General features: G+C 43.9%; 1 pseudogene; it reads right to left on the bottom strand.

The window, feature by feature from the left end:
- Positions 1–264: 264 nt before the first annotated feature.
- On the bottom strand, positions 265–8889 carry LOC143715708 (C3a anaphylatoxin chemotactic receptor-like; annotated as a pseudogene).
- Positions 8890–9590: the final 701 nt, after the last annotated feature.

Here is a 9590-nt window from a genome sequence, read left to right as displayed (position 1 = left end):
TGCTGCACATTGGTGGTGGTTGGGGAGATTCCCCCTTTCTATGTAAAGCCCTTTGTGCCGAGAAAAGCGCTATATAAATGTAATGAATTATTAATATTATTATTGTTATTAACTGCAATTACAAAGGTGGGAAGAGCCATGATATTTTTTTAATATAACTTTTGTGATCGGCGGAAAGAAAAACTCATATACACCTGATGGCTTGAGGCTGTGTAAATCATGGGATAATTTTCATTTTTGGGTGAACTAACCCTTTATTAAGGCATGCATTTCAACTCTTTATACATTTAAGGCACAATAAATCTATATTTTTCGTTCACATCAGCTTCCATCATCCATCCTCAAAAACAAAAAACAAAAAAAAAAACAGAACAATATTTTGTTTACACTTTTTTTTTATACGTTAAATTAGCATATTATTTCATTTTTGTAATTTGATAAATGCAAATATTTGATTCTATGTTTCATTTAAACTTCAAGTGTTGAAGATTGGGTCATTTCCGTTCCTGTTCCACCCTGAGAATGAGATATGCGTTTGGATTGTGAATGTTTTGAGAGGAGAGACCGTTGTTCCTCTGCAAAAGCACTCTCAAACACCATCACTAAAGACTGCTTGAGCTTTTTCTGAAAATCTTTACACATGAATATGTACAAGAAGGGATTCAGGCAGCTGTTCAAGTAGGCAGGACTGATTATGAAGAGCCCTATCTGGTCGTAAACTTCCTTGAAGCTGGTCGGCTCGTCCGATGGGTTTGTCGCATTCATTTCATGCAACCACACCTCAAGGAATTTGTAAACATAAAAGGGAAGCCAGCAGAAGAAGAAGGCCAGGATTACTGCCAGGATAATACGTAAGGGTTTTAGTTTATTGTTTTTCCGGAGGAGCATAACTCATACTCTGATCGCTACATACGAAGCAGAGATTATGATAAAACGGGAGAAGGAAACCCACCACAAAACGGTACACTACCAGCCTCTTGTATGTTTCTAGTCCCTGAAAGTCATAAATGCACAGCGTTTGTTGTGCAGAAGGGGAAAATGTTTTCCGAGAGATGACTAAAGGCAGGCTGCAAGCGACTGACGCTTACCAAATAAGCAGGCAAATTATCCTCGCTTTCAGGACAGTTCGTTTGGTCCGGGACCACACCACCACCCGGGTGGACAGGCAGCGGCCCAGATCGCAGTCAGCAGGAAGATGCTGGCAAACATATTCAACACGGTCACCAGGCTGCTCAAGAAGCACATAAAATTACCAAAAGGCCAGTCGAACTCACGGTATTCGTAAATTATATTAAAGATCAGGAAGAATGAACAAAGGAAGTCTGTTACCGCCAGGTTCAGAAACCAGATGGTATTGACAGTGCTTTTCATTTTGAGGCCTGTGATGAAGATGACCAGTCCATTGCCAACAACACCAAGTACAAATATTATACAGTGGAGGACAATATCGTTTTTTCAAAGGAATTCACTGTGACAACTGCATTGCTGGTTGATGTCGTCATATTGGATGGGGCTGCAGTTTGGTCTGAAATATAAAAAAAAGAATGGCTAGAAACACACAAAGACAGGCATGCATGCTCATTGTGTATCTAGATATTTCATTAGAGATGTGGAGAAGTGCAACAGGATATTGCAAACTTTGTTCATTGAAACTGCTGTGTCATTTTAGTAAGAACCACCTGTGTACTTACTCATTACGACTAGGAACTAGCCTCCTGGCGTTCCCAGACGCCCTTACCTGTTGATTGTAATCATCGATAAGGGAGTGATCCAGGATGTCCCTAGCAGGTACCCAACTTCTCTACTCCAGACCGTAACCCTCCCAGTCCACCAGATGCTGGAATCCGCGTCCCCTCCGCCTTGAGTCCAGAATGCGATTGACCGAATATGTAGGTTCCCCATCTACGAGTCGCGGCGGAGTAGGAACCCGGGGCAGGCGGATTAATGTGAGAATGAAACACTGGCTTTAATTTATGCCGAGTTCAGACTGCACGATTTTAGCCCCGATTTTGGCTCGCCGACAGGTTTTGAGAAATCGCAGACAAATGCCCGAAATTACAGGCAAATCGGTGACCGTTCACGCGAGTGACAATCACGCAGTGTGAATTAGCAAAGACGTGATCTGAGAGAATCGCCGACGAGTCACCGACGCCTGTGAGATATTTGGCATGCTAAATATCTGGACCTGTCGCCGATTCACAATCCTGCTGTGTGAAAAGTGTTCTGACTGAAAACTACATCGGCGATGACCGACAGCCAATGAGAGAGTAAGATACAGGACAGCAGGATGTTCAGGGAGGAGTTATAGACCAGATTATCAGTATTTTAATAGATAGGCCTATATTTACAATTATATCAAACAGAAACAAAGCACAAACATTTGCATGACCAGCAGCAACAGCAGGACATTTGTAAAATTATTTATTTACCCCCAACTCTCTTTGCAAAACACAGTCCTTGCTCCCCTCGTCTTCCCAACCATTTCCTCCTGCATAAACAGTTTATTTTTCTAATTTTCGCTGCAAATCAGCGCACAGACAATTTGGATCGCAATCTTCTTGTAGGCTATCATTTTTAATTACAAATTCAGTGAGAATTTCAGCGAGAATTTCAGCGAGAACTCCGGTCTCACGCATGCGTGATCTTCCGTTATTTCCTTATCACTTCTCGCGTTTGTTTGGTTGTGAAACGTAGTTTGCGGACCAGTGAGAAGTTGTCGGCGATTCTTTCTTTTGTAAAGTCATGCAGTGTGAAACCTCCTGTCGCCAATCCATCGTGCAGTGTGAACACACCAGCAACTGAATGTTACCCCAGATAGTCACGCAGTGTGAAAACAACAGTGACACAATTATTTTGAAAATGATGCAGTCTGAACTCGGCATTAGACACATGAAAGGCGGAATGAATTCTCCTGTACGCAGGAGGAAGTTTGAGTTGGACTGCCACCGGGCTAATAATCTTGTTGACAGTAAACAGACCAATACATTTTGGAGCTTATTTATTAGAAACGGAGTGGAGTGGAGTGGAATGTTCTTAGTTGAAAGCCACACTTTTTGACCAACAACGTATACGGGAGGCTTCGACCGGTGGCGATCGGCTTTAGCCTTAGTGCGTAACCCCACCTGGAGCAGATTCTCTCGGGCTCTGGTCCATGTGCGGTGGCACCTCTGGACAAAGGAGTGAGCGGAGAAAAATCAAAACGATCAAAAAAAAGAGCCCACGAGCCTGTCTGGAGTTGATTCTTTTGGCAGTGCTGATATATTCTAAGTTCTTGTGATCAGTCCAGACGATAAAAGGTACACCCAATCCTTCTAACCCAGTGGTTCTCAACCTTTTTTGAACAAACGCCCCCCTGACCTCTTCATGATCCTCTTAGCGTGACCCCTCAAAAACATTATTTTTGTTTTTAGATTGTAATGTTACAATGTTAGAATGTAATGTGATTTTAATCACCTTTTTGCACATAATATTTTGCATGGCCTACATTACATTCCCATTTGTTTCCATATCCTTCAATATCAACATCGTTTGGATATAATTGAACAGGATGTGAAATATTTTTTTTTTAAATAAACTTTGATTTTCTTTATCCAAATAGAAAAACATAGAAAGTACCAAGATATAGGCCTATATCGTATATTGACATTTAACCCAAAAATACCGAGATATGATTTTTTTGGCCATATCGCCCAGCCCAACAAATTTGACAGGGTGCCAGTGTTGCTTTAGCCCAGAGTAAAATGTCTTTAGAACCTTACTCAGTTATGATTTTAAGCAGGATCATACCTCGGTCATGGTTTTTGCCACCTCCAACTCCGAATGTGCGTCAGGGAGTCCCATCAAACTTAATCCATTTTCATTTGCAAAATCTCCTCACGTTTCTTGCGGAACATCCTCTTGCTCCCCTATTAAATACTTGTGATATCTGAGCTAAGATTTCTGTGGATGACAGGCCTTGTTTTGCAATGTTCAAAATCATAACAGAATCATCTGCGATTCTTGAAACGTAACTTTAAGTGGCCACATCCGGTCTCGGAATGTGAACAAACAGGCCTTTTTTCGTTTCTGTTTTAAAGTAATTTAATTTTTTGTTATCCGAAATAGAAAATGAAACTCAAATCATTTTTAAAATTTCGCTCATCCCTTTTTGACACTGAAAAAGAGAAACACTTTGTATTTTAATATTAATTTTAGTATTTTAAAACAAAAATCAAATAGCGACTTGTTTTTTTAATACCCGTTTCTGAAAGGAAAATCAAATGACCAAAAGATGCACGGACCGTTCTCGCACTCAATTAGGCAATATATAGCCTACTAGGCTTCAAATTTGAATAGCCAAAGACGACAACAGCTCGGCCACCTGAACTGAACCGAAGAAAAAATGACAAATGCTTAAAAAAAAAGCCACTGAAATTACGGTCATTAGTGTGAGCCCTGAGCTTGGTGACTGGCAGCCAACTTTTTAACATCAGGACACAAGGATGTCAGCTTGAGCCAGACTGCGCCTGAGGTAAGTTAACCAAACTGAGACGGCTGCGGTACTTCGTCTGAATGTGCAAAGCTAGGTGCTCCTTTATAGACGGGACGGTTTCATCGCCTCGTTAGAGAAAACCTGCTGGCAAAGCAGGCATATCGGGAGCTGGATGTTCATGGGTGAGGGAATAAAGCCATATCTAACGTAGCCTACTCAACACTATACTGTCTGCCCTTCTTGTTTTCCTCCATGACGTTTGAATGTTTTTTGATATCAAAACAGTTTTAGCCTACGTAATTGTTCTTGTGTGCATTTTGATTGGACACATTACTCTTAAACCGCGAAGCAGAGTTCGGAGGCTGCTGTCAGTCCTCAGCAGCGTTCACTCTGACAGCTGTTGGCCGCGGCAGATCATTTGCCGGTAACTAGCCGGACAAGTCTGAGTGGGCTACTAGTAACATTTAAATATTAATTAATTAATTTGCACAGACATAATTTTATTTTACATTCAAATGAACATTGTATGTGTTGTCAGAGGCTTAAAAGTTGTGATGAATAACAGTGAGTAACGCCCCCCATTTATGCCTGAGCGCCCCCCTCTCTGGTGCCTCGTTCACAACACTGTCCAAACGCCCCCTAGGGGGTGGTACCGCCCCCGTTGAGAAACGCTATTCTAACCAATGACGCCATTCCTCTGAAGCTAACTTGACCGCCAACAACTCTCTGTTACCAATGTCAAAGTTACATTCAGCGGGAGATAGCCGATGGGAAAAATCGCGCACGGATGCATCTTGTCGTCTCTGGAAGAACATTGGGAAAGAACTGCGCCTATTCCCACCTCTGACGCGTCGACCTCCACCACAAACTGACGTGAGGGATCAGGGGCTATCAAGATGGGAGCCGAAACGATGGGGTGGTGATGACGCAATGGATAAGACACATGCCTGTGGTGTGAGAGACCCGGGTTCGAATCCACTGTGAGACACCAATGTGTCCCTGAGCAAGACACTTAACCCCTAGTTGCTCCAGAGGCGTGCGACCTCTGAAATATAGCAATTGTAAGTCGCTTTGGATAAAAGCGTCAGCTAAATGAATAAATGTAAATGGCGAATACAGCCTCAGCTGTATCGGACCACCTGAATGTAGTTCTGGGGGAGGTCAAGGCAGTCAGAGGAGCGACTAGTTGGCTGAAATTGCGAATGAAACGCCTGTAGAAATTGGCAAAACCCAGAAACCTCTGTAGGGCCTTTCGGGAATCTGGACTTGGCCACTCTACCGCAGCCTTAACCTTATCAGGATCCATACGCACTCCTTCAGACGAGACGATGTATCCTAGAAAAGAAACAGACTGTGCATGAAAATCGCATTTCTCCGCCTTGACAAAAAGCCCATTCTCTAGCAACCTCTGAAGCACTTGTCGGACGTGTAGTGTCTGGACCAATCACACGCACAAATTATTCATTATATTTAATGAATAGTCCGGCAAACTCACTCTCCCAAGAAAGATCTGTGTAACTTCCCCCGAAACTTACATCACAATGAAGCTAACACCACTGGCAGAACTCAGTGTCCGGTTACATTGATTAGAATATTTACAACCCCGGAGTTCCTGAGAGATGTGACTCTTCTGAGAAGGACAAATAAACCCTGTTAATCCTATATATTCTAAATATTTAACCATTTGAGAATGTTTTTTTTTCTTGTAAACTCTAATGGGTTAATGTTTCAGACTTTGCATACTATGGTTAACCAAAATCATATGTGAGGCATATTTGGTCTCTATAACTTGGTACTTTGAAGATCGAAATGACTGTGTACATGATACGTTGATAACAACAACATATTATTATTACAAGAATCTTTCATAGTTTCTTCATCGGCTACCACCCCTCCAGCATGCACATGCAAATGAGCACCCTTGATACAAAGAGCAATAAACCAAATTCTCCCGCTTGGAACTTCCACCTTTCTTATTGGCCGAGCCAACCCTGATAGGTGGCACCTTCCTCTGGCTTTATATTGCATTTACACCCAACATTTGCTCTCTTAGCTTCTCAGAACGTTCAGGGTGTTGTGCTGTGCTGCGGGGCCTCAGCAGGCCCCAGGGTCGCTGGCCTTGACCAAACCAGCCATGTGCTCATTCAGGAGAGAGAGGACTCTCTCAAGCATGACAAAATCAAGGACAACCTCAGGAGTTGGTCAAAACGTCTTCATTCAATGCAGAAGAAGTCCATCTCAACTCCCACCATCTGCTCTGCATGTTCTCTCAGGCCCAGGGCCGGCAGGCCATAAGCTGCACTCCGGCCACGAGAACAGAGTTGAACTAACCAGTCGAACTAAGTTCATCATATCTTCTTCAATCCAACTTAGAAGAAAACGATTGCAACTTCAACATTTGACACTCACGGAATCATCAACAACTTAAATTTTTAACAACTTCAAGAATTGTGTCCACTGCAAAAGGCAAATCGCAAGTATACATTTAATCAGGTGTGTTGAAAATGATAAACTCATGGTTCTTTTCATAGTTAAATGGATCTTTTCCATAGTTCGATTTCCTGCCTCCAGTTTCATTCTGTCACTTTAACCATCTCCCTTTGAATGCATGAATGAATGTGAAATTGTTTGTATGTTAGTTATGTTTTCATGTTTTTGTTAATAAAACTTGTGCACAATATGTATTTGGTTCTGATTCTCTGTTTGCATACAAAGTTTACCTTACGATCTAGATTGTGACTACATGCTCTTAATAGTACTGTACAGTAAGAAAGATATTTCCCTTTCCCGGAAATGAATATTTCTTAGAATTAATAAACAATTAATGCTGAGTGTCCACGGGACAAACAGATGGGATTGAAGTAAAAATTAATTTTACTACATTAAGTTAATTATATTAACTGATCCAAATATTCATAATCAATTATAACCAGTTATTTTTGATTATTAATATTTCATAGAGCTGATTTGCTGCGAGTTTTCCTGGAGAGAAATCAATATGTCTTCCAGGTAGGCATATATGAATTGATCTACCATATCTCGCAGATATCAAAACCGAACCAAAACCGCTGGGGAGTTGGATAGCCCAAACAGCATAACCAAATATTCAAAGTGCCCCCTGGGGGTATTAAAAGCGGTTTTCCACTCATCCCCCTCCCTAATGCAAACCAAATGATAGGCATTGCATAAATCCAGTTTTGTGAAGACTGATGCTCCCTGTAGCCCCTCGAAAGCTGAAGACATCAACGGCAAAGGATAGGTATTCTTTACCGTGATGTTGTTCAACCCCCGGTAATCAATGCAAGGTCGCAGAGAACCATCCTTCTTACCCACAAAAAATAACCCCGCCCCCGCAGGTGAAGAGGAAGGCCGGATGAACTTAGTTGCTATAGATTCAGAAATATATTTCTCCATAGCCTCCCTTTCTTGAACAGAAAACAAATAAAGTTTGCCTTTAGGCTGAGACTTACTACTCTGGCAGTAAATCTATAGCACAGTCGTAGGTACGGTGCGGAGGGAGAGAAGCAGCACGGGACTCACTGAACACTTCCTTCAGGTCCAGGTACTCAACGGGCACATTAGATAAATCCACTGTCATCTCCTGAAACACAGAAACAGGTACAGACGGACAAGCAGACGTAAGACAAGACTTATAACACTGAGTGCTCCATTTGGATATGGAGTGTTGGCGCCAGTCCACTTGGGGGTTATGTAATGTGAGCCAGGGATGACCAAGGACTACAGGTGCCAGGGGTGAGTCCAAGAGAAGAAATGACAAAGTTTCTGTATGATTGCCTGATGTGGTGAGTGTTATGGGTCCGGTGGTGAGAGCAATGTTGGGGAGTTTTTGACCATTAAGAGCGTTGACGGATATGCTGTGTGTGAGTGAAGTGACAGGAGTGAATAGCTTCTGTGCAAGCTTACGGTCCATAAAGTTTCCCTCCGCTCCTAAGTCCAGTAAGGCGTGACAGTCATGAGTGCCGGTTGTTCATCTCAGTCTTACCGGGAGGAGCGTGGACGATGGTGATGAGGTCTTCTCGGTGGAGATCCCACCCGATAGTAGCCTCAAGTTTACTACCGGGCTTGGCCTTTTACCGACAGGCGTGTAGAAAGTGGCCCGCCTCCCCACAGTAAAGGCAGAGTCTGACCTCTGCCTCTCCTTCTCCTCCCAGGAAAGCCGAGCCCTACCCACCTGCATGGGCGACGACTGGATCGATAACTGGGCTGACCGTGTCCCTGCCGCTGGTTTGTGGATTCCTTGTGACTCCAGGAAAACGGACTGGAATAACACGACATTTCATCCTGGCCAGACGAGCGTCCACCCTGAGAGCCAGATCAACGAGGCCGTTCAAGTTTGTGGGTAGATCCAGTGCGTAGATCTCCTTCTGGACATGGTCAGCCAGCCCACGCAGGAACATGTCCCACTGCGCCTCCTCGTCCCATTGGCACTCGGCCGCCAGAGTGCGGAACTCGAAAGAGTAGTCCGACACCGATCGATCCCCCTGGTGTAAATTGGCGAGGACTCTGGCCGCCTCTCATCCTGCCATCGACCGGTCAAACACTCTTCATTTCTTCAGCGAGTGCCTGGAAAGAGGCGCAGCATGGGTCCTGGTTCTCCCACACCGCCGTTCCCCATAATGCCGCCCTCCCAGTCAGCAGGGTCAGTAAAAAGGCCACCTTCGATCTCTCACTGTTGAAGGTGCGGGGCTGAAGAGAGAACTGCATTGAGCACCTGGTCAGGAACGCCCTGCAGAAATTGGGTTCCCCTGAGTATGCCTCCGGGACAGGATGACGAGGCTCCAACTGGAAGGATGACTCAGGTGGTGCGGGTTGAACTGACGGTGTGGGCGGCGCAGCGCGACTTCTCAGTTGTTGGAACAGTTGGGTCAACTCGGACACCTGCGTCACTAAAGCTTGTACCGCCCGCCCCGTGTTCATGATACACTCCTCCTGCGAATCCATTCGTTTGATACTGCGGGTGATGAATACATTAAAGTTGATCTTGGACCCACCTGCTGCCTCCATGCCTTGGTCAGATGGTTCTGTCACAGGCGAATAATGGAGAGAAGTCAAAAGCAGGTATAACCACGTTTATTCAGGAATAAACAGAGAGGGTCAG

The sequence above is a fragment of the Siphateles boraxobius genome, unplaced genomic scaffold (genome assembly GCF_051911475.1).
Source record: "Siphateles boraxobius isolate OS27281-9 unplaced genomic scaffold, OSU_SipBor_1 6, whole genome shotgun sequence".
Taxonomy (NCBI): Eukaryota; Metazoa; Chordata; class Actinopteri; order Cypriniformes; family Leuciscidae; genus Siphateles; species Siphateles boraxobius.
The sequence above is the reverse complement of the archived record's forward strand: the minus strand, read 5'-3'. Positions and strand labels throughout refer to the sequence as shown.